This window comes from Amblyomma maculatum, chromosome 6, assembly GCF_055883805.1.
Source record: "Amblyomma maculatum isolate TAMU_Amacu chromosome 6, ASM5588380v1, whole genome shotgun sequence".
NCBI classification, from domain to species: domain Eukaryota; kingdom Metazoa; phylum Arthropoda; class Arachnida; order Ixodida; family Ixodidae; genus Amblyomma; species Amblyomma maculatum.
The window spans coordinates 98,025,337-98,042,600 of record NC_139349.1 but is presented as its reverse complement, the minus strand read 5'-3'; the positions used below and the strand labels follow the sequence as shown (position 1 = coordinate 98,042,600).

Sequence of the window (17,264 nt, the reverse complement as noted above, 5' to 3'; positions counted from 1 at the left end):
GGATACCATCAATCCACACCACAATCTCGACAACACTCAGTCACAGCACTTCAGCTATGGCTACTGAGTTAACAGCTCTGGGAGAAGTTATATGCATTTTATAATCCCCTGCAGAAAGGGTTATCTTCAGTGATTGTCGCGCTGCACTACAATTGCTTAAATCGTGAAGAATTCAGGAAGAGCTCGTCATTGGCTGCATACTGAGGCCTATAACCTGAGTAACAGCATTGTGCTACAGTGGTTGTCTGCTCACTGCGGCATCACGAGCAATGACTACGCCGACGCCGCTGCAAAAGTACTACCAGAAGACTACTCAAGGACAATTTCAATTCCATTCTCACGAAGAGATGCAGCAAAACTTGTAACCACTGAATCATGGCGATTGCAACGCTCTCTGTGGTGTGACTAGAACAATCAATACCGACTTCTACACCAAATAAATCCCACTTGCGTCTTTCGAATTCCTCACAATTTGAACAGGTGCCATCGCAACTGTCTGCACCGAATCCGCTTGAATGTGTCATACAAAAACTACCTCTTACATAAAATAGGCATAGCGAGCAGGCCTCTGTGCTCTACATGCGATGTATAAGATTTCGAACATTTGGTAACCTCCTGTCAACGGTCTACTGCACATCGCAGGACACTGTGCAATAATTTAAGCTTAGTTAAAGACACAACCTTGCGCCTTGAACATGTCCTGGTCCTTAATTCGTGCGACGGATCGTCGGCTGCGCGAGCTACAAAGACCTTATTAACTTTTTTCAAGGACACAGGGTTGATCGAGACCCTTTAAAACTCATCTGTGTATGATTATGTGCGTGTGAAAGTGAGTGACACACTTTTGTTTTTCATTCATTCCCCTCCCCTCTCACACTTTGTCGCCCTCAACCCTCATCAGGAGTAGCATGCTAGGCTCACCACCAGGCAGACACTTCCTGTTGCCATTAATATATATATATATATATATATATATATATACCTCTCTCTGTCTCTTTCTAGCACAGGACCTGGTTAACTGGAGGAAAATGGGAGACGCCTTCGCCCTGCAGTGGGTATAGTCCCGCTTATGATGATGGTGATGATGATGATGATTCTCTTTGCGGCTAAGGAAAGTAGCGATCACTACGGAAATTGAGGTATACTTCAAACTACTAAAACATGGGAAAAACGCCTGGTATATGCACCCTCAGCTTTCACTTTGGTGCAAGACCTTCCCCGGGTGTGTTTTTAAGTGTAGTAGCACACTGCGGGTTTAAAGCGCTGTCATGTACCAGTCTGTCTTGGTCCTTCTCGCGAGAACGCTGTGGTTGGCTGGTAATGTGGCCTTGTACTGATTGGTCGGTGGTTTGTGTGACGTCACGAGACCACGTGACATGTCTGGACTGAAAGGAGCTCCCAACAAGGGAAACACATTTTAGAGGCGACTACAGCCCACAGGGGCCCTCGAAACCCCTACTCAGACATGATACTCACAGGCCTTACAGACATTTCGCACAGCTTGTTTAAGATAGAGCTTTCTATTTGTGTCCGTCTTACTGTACTATTTGTGCCAGCCAGAGCCCGCCTTACTGTGCAAGTTATTTCTCGTAAGATTCTAGGTTAGATTTTACAGGGTTAAGTAGTGCTTTCGCTCCAATATGAAGCTGTGGCAGTTTCCATTTATACGATTGAAAACAATCGCAATATCTTCTGTATAGCTGAATCCGTATACTTAGCACTCACATTTCATGATCTAGAAGTACTCTTTGCATAGCTGCTAGAGTCATATATGGTTGCTGGAGATTTTAATGTGTCCTCCGTTTTTGTGGGAAGTGAACAAACGCAGACTGGAGACCGTATTTTAGATTTTCTTTTTTTTGCAATGATAGTAATAGTAAGCACGCGAACGCAGTTTAATCTCCAGGCATGGGAAAACCCAGTTGCTTGGATTAAGGCTTGTTTTATCCTTTGATGTTTGTCCCCCAGGACTCGAGTTTTGTGCAGAAAATCCACGAGGTCTGGTTATACACACAAAAAAAAAGGACTAAAACAAAATAGAAAGAAAACGAAGCAAGGTAATTTTTCATCGGTATCCAACGCAATGAGCCTTATAATATTTAAAAAAAAGAAGAGCAAAATCAGGGTATATTCTTAATGCCGAGAAAACTTCCTAGTGATGTAGTTGAGTGTCATCCAAAAGGAGCTCCATTATATGGAGAATAATTGTAGGAACAAGACCACAAACTAAATGGTACCTTCTTGCTTATTCTATTTCTAACACCCCGTGATGCAAAAACTGGTATTGACGGACTGAGAGACGTAAAAGGTAGGAATTTTCTCAAATTTGAGTTCAGTAGATCACATCGCTACGTTTCAAAGTACAAAAAAAAAAAAAAGACAACAACAAATGCTTCTTAAAAGATCCAGAGAAAATTAGCCTTACAGATATCTAATCTCACAAGAAATCCATCGATTGCTGTTCGCCTCTCGCTTTTACGAAAGACTATGCGTTTTAGCCCCCATTCTCGACCTCGCTGTAAAGGAAAAATTGAATATTTCTTAAACAACATTGGATATAAGAAACAAATGGCCGAGGATTGAAAAAAAAAAGGTTATTGTGTCATTCCTGACACCGAAAAATCGCCAACCTCTGCTGTAGTTATAGCTAAGCAGATCTATGAGCTGTCTCGCTAGGTCTTTCGAAAATTTTCGGAATATTTAACACTCTGGACAGTTCGTTCTTTAATCTCGCGAAGTTCTTGAAGTCCAGCAATGCTGTTCTTTTTTTTAAAACATGTTCAACATTTGACCATTTCGTTGGCTTTGAATATACAGACCAAGGAGAATTCATTTACACACACAATATCTCGCTGTTTTCTTTTGTGCGTAGAAAGCATATTAAACCAGGCGGATGTTTGGGATTCTCCATAACAGCCTACATAAGCATCCGCAGCAGGACTCTGAACTGCGTGCCTAAAACAGTTACTCTCAGGCCGTTAATTTCCTCTCAGCCTCGGCTTAGCGCTATCATGAAGTTTCATTCATCAAAAGGGGGTACCTCAGGGTTGTATTTAAGTGATACACTGTACATTGCAAAATCTCCTCTGTATCCAAATTAATTGCAGTCAGCTGTATGTTCTCTTTACCTTAATGTCATTCAAAAATCATGGACATATTCGAGCCTCTGCGAAAGAGCGTACTTTTTCGTATCCTAAAAACAAGATGGACCATCTCGCCGAGAAAGGAGTTTTAGTGAGGATGCAGCTCACAATGAACAAACTCATCGCTACTATCACGATTACCATTATCACTAACTGCATCGTCATTCTCCTCGCTACTATCATCCTCACGGTAAAGACGCACGGACGTTCATACTGACGAAACAAGACACACTCCTATGTGATGCATGCGGGGCAATCTCACTATAAACTGTCTCACACTAATGTACGAAATATTACACGCAGAAGAAAACATTTTATGGTGTTTAAAACAAACAGATCCATTTTCAACTAAATTGATCTTAGGTGCTTAGGGAAAAAGCAAGAGAGTTCCAGAAACCCATCTACTTCTGCTTTATTGATTATGCGAAAGCATTTGACTGCGTAGATCACAGCAGATTGTGGCAAGCTCTCCAAGAGATGGGAGTTCCAATTCACCTCATCTGTCTCCTCAGGAACCTGTATGAAGGGCAAGAGGCCACAGTCAGAACTGGGCATGGTCTTACTGATTGGTTTCCGATTGAGAAAGGAGTGAGGCAAGGCTGCATACTGTCGCCCTGCCTATTTAACCTATATGCAGAGTGCATCATGAGGAAGGCCGGTCTGGACGAGTCTTCAGCTGGAGTGAAGATTGCTGGAAAACGTATCAACAACCTTAGATATGCGGATGATACCACTTTAATTGCAGAAAGTGAAGCGGAACTCAAGAGACTTCTGATGCGCGTACAAGAAGAGAGTGAGAAGTTTGGGCTTAAACTGAACATTAAAAAGACAAAGATCATGGCGTCTTGCCCTATCAAGTCCTGGAGCATCAAGGGACAAGAAGTGGAAGCAGTGACAGATTTTCTCTTCTTGGGCTCCAAGATTACCTCGGAAGGAGACTGCAGCCATGAAATTAGGAGACGCCTGCTTCTGGGAAAGAGAGCAATGGTTAGCCTTGACCGCCTAGTAAAGAGCAGAGACATTAGTCTGCCAACCAAGATCCGTATAACTCGTGCTATGGTCTTTCCAGTTGTGATGTATGGATGCGAGAGTTGGACTGTGAAAAAGGCTGACCGCCGAAGAATTGACGCGTTTGAATTGTGGTGCTGGCGAAGACTCTTGAGAGTTCCTTGGACTGCCAGAAGATCAAATCAGTCAATATTGTCGACCATAAACCCTGACTGCTCATTGGAGGGTCAAATTCTAAAGTTAAAGCTCAGCTACTTTGGTCATCTGATGAGAAGAGAGGAGTCGCTGGAGAAAGATTTGATGTTGGGAAAGGTTGAGGGTTGCCGGAGAAGGGGTAGGCAGCGAACGCGATGGTTAGATGGCATCCTCGAGGCACTGCAGATGAAGTTATGTGATGTTAGGAAGATAGTGAGAGACCGGAAAGCGTGGCGTGACATGGTCAATAGGGTCACGAAGAGTCGGACACGACTGAACGACTGAACTGAACTGGGAACTTTTCACTTTCTTGAAAGGAGCAAACGTCTGGAATGAAATGTCTGGAGTACTGAGAAGTTACTGTAAAATACATACACCATTTTTTTTAACCTCGTGCTTTGCGCATGATAGCCTCAGCAGCTCTTTTTTTGTCACCTAACCCAATAAAACAGAATACACATATACGTAAGGTCTCATCCCATGCATTTAACAGATGAACTGCTTTATTCGTGCATGTGCACCACGCACATCTAATGAGTGGAACAACTTTCCTGCCTCTACGGAGATCATTGCAGATCACATTGTTATTCAAGGACGCCATCGCTAATACTCTATTGGTAGAAGACTTTATCTACATTGTTCCGCCGGCACCGGCGCGTCGTTCCATTATATCGACGATCATTGCTATTTCGACGTTTAATTGACTTTTTACCTGTATTTAACTAATCACGCCAGATCAATCAGGTTTGTAGTCGGCAACATGTTTTCATCCTCTACCTCACACAATGTAAGGTGCGCCGAAACTTTTTGCGTTTACGTTTTGCGTGCGTTTCCATCTGACTCGAATCCGCGAACATGGTACAGTAAGCCTTTCGCGTTAAGAATCTGATCAGTCCTCCAGCCGTCATAGAAAACACCGAACATTCTATGCAGTACAGACAATTTTTTTTTTTTCTGCCCACATAGGTTGACCTGCGCGTACAAGTCTGGATGTCGTTACTCGAGCTGCTGGCCATTCCTGCTGGTGACCGCCAGGTAAGCCATGCTTTCTTACTCATGCCTGATAAATGACTTTCGTTTTCAAAAAATTACCGATGATTACGTTACTTTCTAATGCGAAATTTGTGCGCAGCTCATCAGCTGTTTCGCCTTTTCGATAGATTGAGGCAAATATTTCGAGCAAGACATGTATGTACAATTACTGACCACGTTTTTATTTTTCACATATATTCCTTCAAGAAACACTCCACTAACAGTTCTTGACTCTCATGAAGGAAGCTTTGTGGTCGGAGAAATGAAGAAAGCAATTAAGTTATCGGGAGGTAGCGGGGGGTAGCGCGTGGGTCCATAGTAACATTGCGCGGCGACTGACTGCGACTCACTCAAGTCAAGTCAACGTGGCTCTGCGTTTCAGCTTGGGATGCACGCACTGTGATCCGCTGATGCCGAGCCAGTGCTTCGGCAACCGGAGAAGACCGTCGCCGCCACGAAAAAAAAAGGGGGCGGGGGTTGAGGGGGAGTACACGCAGCGGTGAACGATGGCGGCAGGTGTGCGTGCAGCAATCGCGCGGTCGCCGCCATGGAGGAAGAGGGAGGGGATGGGAGAAGAAAGTACACGCAGCGGCGAACGGTGGCGGCAGGAGCGCGCGCTGCCCCTGCTGCGGAGGTGGTTACGAGGGACAGCAGCGACGCCGACGGCGATGCCAACGGCGATGCCAACGGTGATGGCGACGACGACGCAAACGCAGGAACGGGCGCCAAAGCGCTGCGCTCTAAACGTTGTGAGGAAATATGGCGGCCACGTTACCTATTGTGTATTGTGGAACAGGGAATGCCTCGAATGGTCACAAGTGTACAAGTAAATTTACTTGCAGTACTGCTTTCAGTTGGCTGCAGGCTACAATAGTTTCTTCGTATGCGCGTTTATCTCGCGTCCTATAATTTTTAGAGCTAGATTCTTTAACTGTTTTAAAACGACTTCAAATATACTTCGTGATGTTTTTCTAGCGCCCGCATTTTTAATTCACTCCTATATTACAACGTCTGACTGACAAATAGAAAAAAAAAGAGAGAGAGAAAAAAAAACTGGCTTCACGCTGCGATAGTTGTCTTGAGTATGCGTTTAGTTCGTGTCCTGTAATGTCGAGAACTAGAACATTTAACGGTCTTAAAAAGATTTTGAAGGCACTTCCCAATGACGTGTTTTTACCGCCCACAGATTTAACGCAGTCCTCTTTTACAGCGTCTGCTTGGCAACAATACTTGGGCCATGGCAAACGTTGCTTGTTCTCTAGCATTCAACTCAGAAAACGCTGATTGCGAAACTTGTTAGACTTAATTTTCTTTTGTCACGAGGAGTGACTCTATCACGCTCTTTCTCGAATTACAAAAGCACATTTAACAAGAAGGCCCCCGGCTAAGGTACACTGAACAAAATATTACGCTGTAATCGCTTTTACAGGGAATTCAAAAGTTACACATAATGTTAGAGAGATAACAACAACGCTAAGTTGCGCGCAAATAAGACTAACAGATAAGAAAACCCGCAGAACAATTTTCCATCGTTGGAATGAACGCAAGCGGGTACACCGGCAGCAGAAAATTAACTTTCCCCGGAGCATGTTCCGACATATGTCATTTTCTTCCAAGTCCCCGGAAGAAGCGAGAGCGACCCAAGATTGAGCACACCAAAGAAAAAGAAAATGACCTACACATAGCGCTACTCCGTCCCAGATTGCGTCCAGTCACAGTGTTCTGATCACATATGTTTCTCTTTCGATATTAAATGACACCCAAGTATGCTTTCTTTAAAGCGCATTCCTATATTTTGATGCACCCCCAGGACCTCCGTTATTCTTATAACCTCATCTCCTTTTTCATATTTTCTGTTTGTTTTCCGCTTGAGTACGTTGAATGCCAGCTCAAAAAGAAAAAAAGAAAGAAAGGAATAAATAAAACCAACAAAACCTCCCTCGCTGCTGCGGCTTTTGAAAGCTGGTTTTCTTTATTATTAAAGTAAAAAGTTATTTAATTCCCGCTCAGAGGATATCCAATCTTTAAAGCCCGTCCCTCCAACAGCAGGGACGTCAAGCATCGGTTTTTTGTTTACTCCACGGTGCCCCGGGGCGGAGAATTCTGCTTCGGGCAGTCAGAGATGAGACGTACAGTTTTCTAAATGCCTCGGAAGCAATATCGAAACCTCGACCATTAGCGAATTAAACTTGTGCGCTCTCATTGCATTCGTCCTTCCCTCTCCTCTTTCCTTCTCCCCTCCTATAGCTGATGCCTCTCCGGAGAAGGCTGTGTCGTTTGGTTTGTACTTTCGCGGGCTTCGTCATGGAGGCACATCAGCGAGGGGATCTATTGCACCGCGCTTTATATATGGCGAGGTCGAGAGCTGAGCGGAAGTAGGGGAGCACCGTTATTGTTTATTGGCCGTACCCTCTTCATCTTGCTGCTCTCCAGCACTTTTCTCTTCTCTTCCAGTTGAAGAGGAAGGTCCTCTCGTAATTCGTACCGAGTGAATTTCGAGCGCATTTAGCATCCGCCGACCTTAAAGACAGTGGAAACAGCGTATGTGCTCCGCCGTGCTTCACGCTCGCCTGTCCTCTTGAAGCGTAAGTCTTGTTTTTAACGCGTCACCCTCCATCCTCTTCCCCAGACGCCTCGAACATAGCATTTCTTCGAGAGGGATCACTTCCGGAATGCAGATGCAGGGAGATCTCCGCCGAAAATGCGGGAAAAATAAACAGACGTCCGTTCTTTGCGCCAGTGATTTGAGAAAGAAAGTAGCGAATAAATGCAGAGATTGTCCGAAGCGACAGATATGCACGTCGAGGGCCCTTTGTCTCTGTGCCTTGCGCGCACACACGCCATCTCGCGCTATCGGGCCATAACGAACGTCGCGCCGCGCCGCTGTCAGATCAGTCCAGATCGCTTCGACGCTCTATTTTTCTCGGCTCGCCTTCTTCGCGCCGTCATATGTTTTCATAATGCGGCATTAAGTTCCTTCTCAACCCCCCTCCCCACCCCCCCTCGCGATTCCCCTCTCAAGTTCCGATTGCTCTCCCACTCCCCGTTGTTCTCTGCCTTTCCTCTGTATTCCTTTTCACCTTCCTGTCTCTCTTCCCGGGAGGGGAAGTGTTAGTGGGCTTGGACTGCCAGTTCGACGGCAACGGGAAAGAAAATAAGTGAAGCGAAAATGGAGAGAAGACTCCGAGTGGCGCCGGAGGTCTTCTTGCTCGCGTCGTTTGCTCGAGCTCGGCGGACTTCAAAAGAGACGTACAACGAGCGGACGGGTTTGAATAAAAGGAGCAGGCCCGGTAATAACTAAGGATAAAAAAAAAGTGAGAGACAGGCAAACATAGTTACCGCGTCACAAGCACAGCGGCCAGATGCAGCTACTCGTTGAGGCTGCCTCTCTCTCATCTCTTCTTCGCCCAGTGCCTCGGAGCGGAGGCGTAGCTATTTTGGGAAATCTCTTAAGGAGAATTTTTTAGAGAACAAAAGAGCGACCCAAGACGAAGAGCATGGCGACGCTGGCGACTACTGCTCGCCTTTCTTGTTTGTCTCCCCTATCCCATTTCTTCCCCACCCCCCTTTCTTTTTTTGTCGCTGTAGGCGCTGTCGTCTGATTCCCGCCTCTCCTTTTTCCTATGCCAGCGCGCACATGCACGCGCGCCTTCCATCTACCCTCAGGGCGGTTTCACAGAGAGGCGGTGAAGTTCTTCGTATCACGCTTCAGGAGCCGTTATTCAAAAGTGAACAGCCAGCGGCTGTGTCGATCCCCTCCACTTACTCTCCAAGCTTCTCTCGTCCGTTTTTCTTTTTTTTTTTTTTTTCCCCCGCGGACGTTGCACTCTGTCATTTCTTTTCCTACAGTTCCCAGCATTCCTTTATTTCGGCCTTTGTTTCACTTCTCTTTGCGAAGGCCCGGTGTCTCGAAGAAAACCACTCGAAGTTCGCCGCTCGAACATCCTGCTCCTGCTTCTCCTCGTCTGTTTTCCGAGCCGTCCCTTTCCCATCTCCATTTCTCAGTACCAGGCTTTTGTTCTTGGAGCCCTTGGCGATTACAACGAAAGCGACGCAGCCGACGCTTGGACGGATGGACGGAGCAGCAAAGTGCCGGGGGAAGGAAGGCGAGTGTAGTAGCTTCCCCAACGCCGAGAAACTAAGCAGATTGTTGTGGAGAGAGAGAGAAAGGGTTTGCAAATTGGGGCGCCACAGTGTCGCGCCCGTAGGCACGTTGAAACATCGGTGTCACTCCCTCTTTCTCCCAGTTTCTCCCTTTCTCTCCCTTGAACCGCCTCTGCGTTCCGCGCCGTTTTCGCTTGTGCACTGCGTGGGCCCTCCGGACGGCCGGAGCAGGGATGGGCGATGGGGGCATCATTTTTCACTCACGGGACGGTTGCTGAAGACATTTACGACGTGTCGCCCGGCGGTCGCGACACTGAGGAGTCGCTCTCTTGCCGCAACTGCCGGAGCGCCGATGACGCCCCGTCGTCGCCTCGCGGGAGCGATGCGTGTCCGAATCACCGGCCGGAAAATCGTCGAACGCGAGAGGCTTTCTTGCGTGGTTTATGATTCTCAAATGACTGCGTATGCTGGAGACAAGATCAATGCGTATGTGTGAACGAAGAATTCTTTTGTCATCGTTAAACAGCTTTTCTAGTTATCCTTTATATTTGTTTTCTTCGTGTGCCCATTCCAGTGTCCTTGATGTTGTACGCGCGTATACTTGGCTGTAATAAAAACAGAAAGAGAACTCTAGAGGTACTTAGAGGATAAGGTTTAACCCCACGCGTGCACTCGTCAAGCACTCAAATAACTGCCACGTGTTTCTTCATGGGAAGAGTATTTCCGATGAAACATTAGCACTACAGTACTCGAAGGGGTTATATGGAACCTTAAATTCGAGGAAACTGTAGAGCTTCTGAGAGCTCGAAATCGTACTTCTAAGCCTAAAGGAAGAGGAGGTTTCAGTGCAAGTGAAATTTTTTTTACTGAGCCCGAAAGGAAAGGTGGGGACCTCTTTATTTCAGAAGCTCACAGAACTGAGCTCTATATATTGGCCCTGTCTGTGACGACCGTACTTTGCACCTGCAGCTTCTGTTCGCATTGGCTTGTATCCTAAAATTTCTTGTTTCTCCTTTCTTCTCTTCGCCGGCGGGGCGAATTTCATATTTCAAAGTCTGTTGTGCAAGAGCCTCAGATAAGATGCTCAACGTGGTAATGTGCTTGTGATCTCTCACGTGCTGGTGTGCAGGTGTAGTCAAAAGTTCCCAGGCCACAGGGTCTGCTTCTGAGCAGTATAGTCAGGCAGCTAGGATGACCCCAAATTTCAAAATATATGTGGAGGGTAGATGAAGCATTCTTCAAACCTCATAGATAATTGATAGCTTTAATGGGATCTCAAGCGCCAAACAATACCCACCGGAAACAAAACTTGTGGCCTGAAAACTTTTGACTACCCCTGTATCTGGGTAGAAACGCTCGAACACAGGCGTGAGCGCCATCATTTCCCTGTCAAACTCCTGTCCAAATGGCCATATCGATCGGGCTCGTACCTTCTTGCTATCCATATTCTTAAACATACGAACGGCTTACGTAGGCGATATCTCATGAATGTTCTGCAAACTTATTGAGAGCCTCTTATGATACATGCCTTGCATTGCTTAAGGGCCTTGGCCTCTCCTTCGACCAGTGCTGTGTCTACACATCTCATAGATGCACACTTCTTTAACTCCGAAATTCTGTTGGCCACCGCGATCGGCATGGCTCTAGTGGCCGGCCCATAGGCGGCGATATGCAACGTGTCCTCATCTTTGTTCCATAATTATTTTAGGGCACCAGCTGTGACTAAGTCTAGTCCTCACGGAATGGGGAATTTATGTACCTTGATATGATAACTCGCATGGAGTTATCTGCACAGTCTAGTATGTACAAAAGTCATTAAAATACGTTACCAATTACTGATCCCAAAAAGTAATGCCATTACATTACATTTACTTCTGGAAATTAACGTAATGACTTAAATTACATTACAGTCTTTCGCATAAAAAATTCTGAAAACTAAATTAACGAAACTGCAACACTCTCCAGATGTTCCGACGCATATTCTTTCGTCTTCCCGAGAAGAATTATTATTTGGACAAAACCTACTTTGGTTCGCTGAATCCTGCAGTCATTTCTTGTAAAATATTTCAGCTCTTAGCATCACTCGCCGTGTTCATGCTTGTCGTTTCTCTTTCTTTTTTTGTAAACTGGCTTCACCCCAGACTTTAAAGTGCTGTGGCAAAGCCAACGCTTCCGCGGATTCGCGAAACAGGTGACGCATTCTGGATTTATTCGTTCTTCAAACCTTTCTCAACCCTTTGTCATGTCACAATTGTGTGTAGTGACCAGCCACAACAACAACAAAAAAAAAAAAGAAAACATTTTGAAAAGAGACCATTGTGGTTACCTTTCGATTAGATCAGATTAACGTAAAGAGCCCTATAGTATAGTATAGTATAGTATAGTATAGTATAGTATAGTATAGTATAGTATAGTATAGTATAGTATAGTATAGTATAGTATAGTATAGTATAGTATAGTATAGTATAGTATAGTATAGTATAGTATAGTATAGTATAGTATTGTATAGTATAGTATAGTATAGTATAGTATACCCCGCCGGGGTGGCGCAGTGGTTACGGCACTCGACTACTGCTCACAAGGACACGGGATCGAATCCCGGCCTCGGCGGCCGCTTTTCGACGGAGGCGAAAAGCAAGGCGCCCGTGTGCTGTGCGTTGTCAGTGCACGTTAAAGAACCCCAGGTAGTCGAAATTTTCGAAGTCCTCCACTACGGCGTCTCTCATAGCCTGAGTCGCTTTTGGATATTCATAGAGTTGCTTACTCTTACCTAGAGGGAAAGCTGTGCTGCCGTCTATGGGCGTTTACATGGAGTTTCCAAACGGCCAGTTCAGCCACCATGGGCGCTCAAAGCATCATGGGCCGGAGAGCTACTGAGTGCAGAACTACAACTTTTGGCCAAAACTAATGCAAAGATAAACGTTGTTCTACCATAAATAATGTCCTAAGATTGAATATTGTGACTGTAAATTACAAAAAGAGAGAAAAAGCATGCCAGTGTGAGATTTATCCAATATAGGCGATGACTCTTTCTCCTATTGGCTTAGTTTTGAGCAGCACAAGTACCAATATTTCGCACTTAATAGGCACACTTTGAAACAAAAAAATGTTATGAAAATATTTATCGCTGTGAAATCACTTAGGGAAGTTTTTAGCGGCATTTCGGGAAACAGAAACCATTTATTGGCGACGTATGCTTTTGCGCCTTCGCTACTATAGCTTTCGCGGTCTATGTACGCACCTTCAGATGATGCTGATAACAAAAAAAGAAACGTTGCAGTACCGCCACTCCACGTACCCGAGAAAAACCGACTGTCCCGCAACAAGTAGCACACCGGCCCATGATTCTTAGCGCGCCCATGGTGGCTGAAGTGCAGCGCCCTCAGCTTTCCCTCTAGTTAGTGTAAGGAACTCTATGGGGATATATATGTTAAACCCCACAAACCAATCAACCAACCAACCAGTTTAGTATAGTATAGTATAGTATAGTATAGTATAGTATAGTATAGTATAGTATAGTATAGTATAGTATAGTATAGTATAGTATAGTATAGTATAGTATAGTATAGTATAGTATAGAATAGTATAGTATAGTATAGTATAGTATAGTATAGTATAGTATAGTATAGTATAGTATGATATAGTATAATACAGTACAATACAGTACGGTAAAGTGCAGTACAGTACATTACAGTAGCAGTAAGCTAATAAAGAATATTCTGCAAAAATTTCATTCTAATGCTTAGTTATATTCCAATATATTTGCGAAAGCGGCTGAAAACACTCAGATGTTAGAGCAGGCAGGTGTTTTGATGGCTAGATACCAGTATTTTGAGAGTTTTCGGAGCTGCTTAGAGAGCAAGCGGAATTATTATTATGAGCATAGTAAAGCCAATTTTGGATTCAGCTATTGTTTAGGCTGAACACTCAAAACATTCTCTTGAGAATACCATGCCAATAAGTGAGCGCCTTTATTGAACTCCCATTCACGAGAGTGTTGCTTCTGGAATCGCAAATGCAGATTATTGACACTACCTGGTTTTAAGGAAACAGAACAAATTTTCGCGTATGCACTCACTTCTACAGCATAAGCATTTTTCTGACATGTCTTTAACATTTACCAAGCTTCAAATCCCTTTATGTGTGTTGATATAGCGCGTTAAGGAAAATTACGTTCGTTTGAAATTATATTGATGAACTGATGTGGTAATGTAACGAACACCTTTTATTAAAGATCATCATAACGTACAAAAAGAAACGTTCATTTTTCCCACTATAGGGGGAAAGTATTTCATCAGCTAAACGATCCTATAGAGAGAATTAAACGCCTGCTCTCTTAATACCAGCAAATTAGTTTTTCATTCTAACACACAGCGGCAGATATTCTAGGCACTATAGCTGTACTGCAGTTCTGTGTTTGCCGGCTTGCTCTGGTCGCATGTGTTAACATAGTAGACTCAAATCTACTTCGATAATCAGTTATCCGTGTGCAGAATAATCATAACGCACATATAAATATTCCTATATAGTGAACTGATCCTGTGCTTATCTCTTAATATTTTTGTAGACCTTTGTATCCATGTTTTTCGTGTTACTATGAAATTGGCGGGTAGTACTCTTTCAGGTCGAAAACCGTGACTGTGCGGAGTTTGCTGCAGCTGCAGTCGCATTGTTGTATTTATTTCATCCTATTTTTTAGATACTGCTAGCCTTCTTGTGGAGGCTGTCGGAGGATTGGGGCATAGAATGCAAAGAAAAGGAAATAACAGGAATATTCACAATCTATACTTATCTGTTTTTATATAGTTTTAGATGGCAGAGTGAAACAAGGAATGAAAACGAAGATAAGGATATGGAACAATGTTATCACTCTTATGACGCATGTTCACAATATTTGTACATTTTTCAGACCAAATATATTGTTGTATAGGATATAATAAGAACAGCTCGAAAGTGTGAAACGAAAATATGTAGTGATGAGCAATTAATTAACCCCTTAATCAGAGAAAGCATTTCATTCACGGACCGATAGGGCAAAAAAGAACATGAACGCATCACCGTGCGCCCAGTACTCGACTAACTGCTTGTAGTTTTGCGTTCTTGCGTTTTTATGCGATGAAAGTGAACGTAACGTATCGATTGTGGTCAGCTCCAATAAAATGAAGCTAAATAAACTTGAGACATGTATTTTTTGCTCGGGTACTAACGTGCTAAGACCCGCCTACATGTCTAAGAAGTTCGGAGGGAGAATCAAATCGGTGATACCTGTTGCAGACAAATCAGGCGGCCTTGCGTTGGACGTTTTCAAGTTTGCTAATAAAATTCTTTTTTTGCGGGAATCAGCATGTTGTGCTGTATTTTAATGCGATTGGTCGCACCAGGGATGCATATGCAAGCAGTCTAGGTTCGGAGGAAGCGAATTGTAAGGAACATCTTAGCGAGCAGTTTGGTATCATTACGAGCGCATTGTTTAACGTGAGTTGATCCTGTTGGCTGATAATTTGTTTCTATATTACGCATTCATATGAAAACATGAAAAAAGTAGTGTCAATGCCGTTATTTATGCCATTCATAAATATTATAAGGAACTGATGCTAGTACTGTGCACTACCGGACTCCAGATTTTACTTTCGGGCACTGTGATGAGCATCCATCAAACCGGACGAATTGTTCGCAATCACAAAGACAGGCGGCTATCCATTCAGTACTCTTGTTAATTCCAAGAAAATTTTCGGCTATGAAATGGGGCACGTGGTCAAAGGAATTTTTGAAAGGTCAAAAGACAGCGTATCAGTTTGGCCGCACATGTCAATCGTCGTTGCTAAGTGCTGTAAGGTTTCTAGTAGTAATGTTGTTATAGACAGGCCCTTTCTGAAGCTATGCTGATTTTTGTTCAGTAATTATTCTGTTCACCGCAAGGTCACAATTTCCTTGAGTAGAAGATGATCTGGCATCTTGCATACACTGCAAGTTAGAGACATTGGACTGTAGTTTGCAGCGTTATTAATGTCTGCAGGGCCAGGGGTGTAGCCATGGGGGGTGTTTCGTTGCTAGAACAGCCCCCGAAATTTTCTGAGCGTTGCACCTCCACATCCTTCGGCCTTTTGTTTCCTTACTTTTTTGTGACCAACAGCGTAAACATCCCCCGAAAAATATTTCTAGATATGCCACTTCTCTAGACGTCTTTATTCGGATCGCTTTAGCTACTTATCATTCTTTATAAATGTCGATAATAGCTAGGGATTTATTCTAGAGAAGTGGTAGATATGTCGACATTCATTAGCCATATCTTTTATGAAATGGATTTTGAATATTATCAGGACCAGTTGTTTTTTCTTTCTTTGCGTCAGTGTTCAGCAGTAAATACAATGTTTTATTCTGCTAAGGATATCTCACCTAGCTGTCCAGCGGTTCTTTGCTCACACAATGAACGAGGCATTATCAACCGTAAAAACATATCTGAAATGATCAGGTAATTGGCTTGTATTCTGAAATTTCCGATACGTTGCTTCTGTTACGTGCATGAGTTTGTGCAGCCCACGAATTTTCTACGAGCTGCACGTGTGAAATTCTTTAAGGGTACATTTACATATATATACTTAACGATTTTAACGTACGCCTTATTGTACGTGATAGTTTTCGTATTGTTTCCTAGTAGTAAATGACTGGGTGCCTGGTAGCAGTGCGGAAGCGTGAACGCCCATTCCACTACATTGAAACTATTTTAAATTAACGACTGGAAGTTTTCTGGCTTGGCAAAGACGGTTCCCATACAGATTTTAACAAATAACAATTTATTTTCAGTGAAATAGTCTCCTTGCGGCATGAGCCCTAGTGCCTCGTTACGTTGTGATCACTAAGCAGGACAGAATAAATGCCAGGAAAAAGCAGAGTTCTCATTTCGTGCACTATGCCTCAATTGTTTCGCTTGGAGTCGTGCATTTCGTGCGCTTGCCCCGTTTACTTCTTTGCTGGCCAGTCTTTTCCAGCAGCACAAATTTATGATAACAATTTAAGGCACTCTTTGCCGAGCGTTGTGCAGGGATCTAAACAGGGAAGTCCCTGTTGGCTTTGATAACACTTGTTCTCATGTGTTTGTTCACATATATCAGTCCGCGTCCTTCCCGGCCATAACTTGCCATCTTTCTCTTATCTTCACAATCAGTGTTGAGTCGCAGACCAGAGAGTCGTAGCCCATGCCGATTTCCCAGCTTCTACTGTAAATAAAACCTTCGCTCGCTTCCCAAGCGTACCATACTTTCCGAGTATGGGGCGTATTATCCTCTAATTGCCCCACTGATTGATACAAGCGACCGTGTGGAAGCGTATGAGGCTCATACCTGTAATCATGCTGCCGTCACCAGTGATGAAGACTCGACGAAATTGTGGAACACAACTGCAGCCACTGGGCTGCATCACCTCCCTTATGATGCGAGCGCCCAGTCAGTGGCGCGGTACAGCCGTGCCAGCGAGATGGAGCCTTCTAATTTGCGCCCAACGTCCGACGACGTACGTACAGAGCGCTGGCCGGACTCATCGGATGATTGCCTCCTCCTGTGTGCATCGTTTCCCCAATGCCCATTGGCCAACACGTCCGCTTTCACGGAGATAACAATTCCGAAGTTTGCTGGGGCCGTTCGTCTAGCCGCCAGGGCGCGTAATGCGCGAAATAATGCTCTCTGGTTCTCGAACACGCTTATGATATCGATTGTGTGTACGAGACCATTGGAGATGAGAATTTTGCTGCGTAGGTTCTTCTATACTGCAGCCTGTTTCGTGTCC

At 44.2% G+C, this 17,264-nt stretch overlaps 1 long non-coding RNA gene across 1 annotated transcript in view; it reads left to right on the top strand.

Annotated features, from left to right (window-relative positions):
• Window positions 1–17,264, top strand: part of LOC146186370 (uncharacterized) — a 378,918-nt gene that overhangs the window by 203,833 nt on the left and 157,821 nt on the right. Inside the window, exon 2 of the long non-coding RNA XR_014708100.1 lies at window positions 5,313–5,381. This is a non-coding gene — a long non-coding RNA (uncharacterized LOC146186370). The remainder of the gene's footprint in view (window positions 1–5,312; window positions 5,382–17,264) is intronic.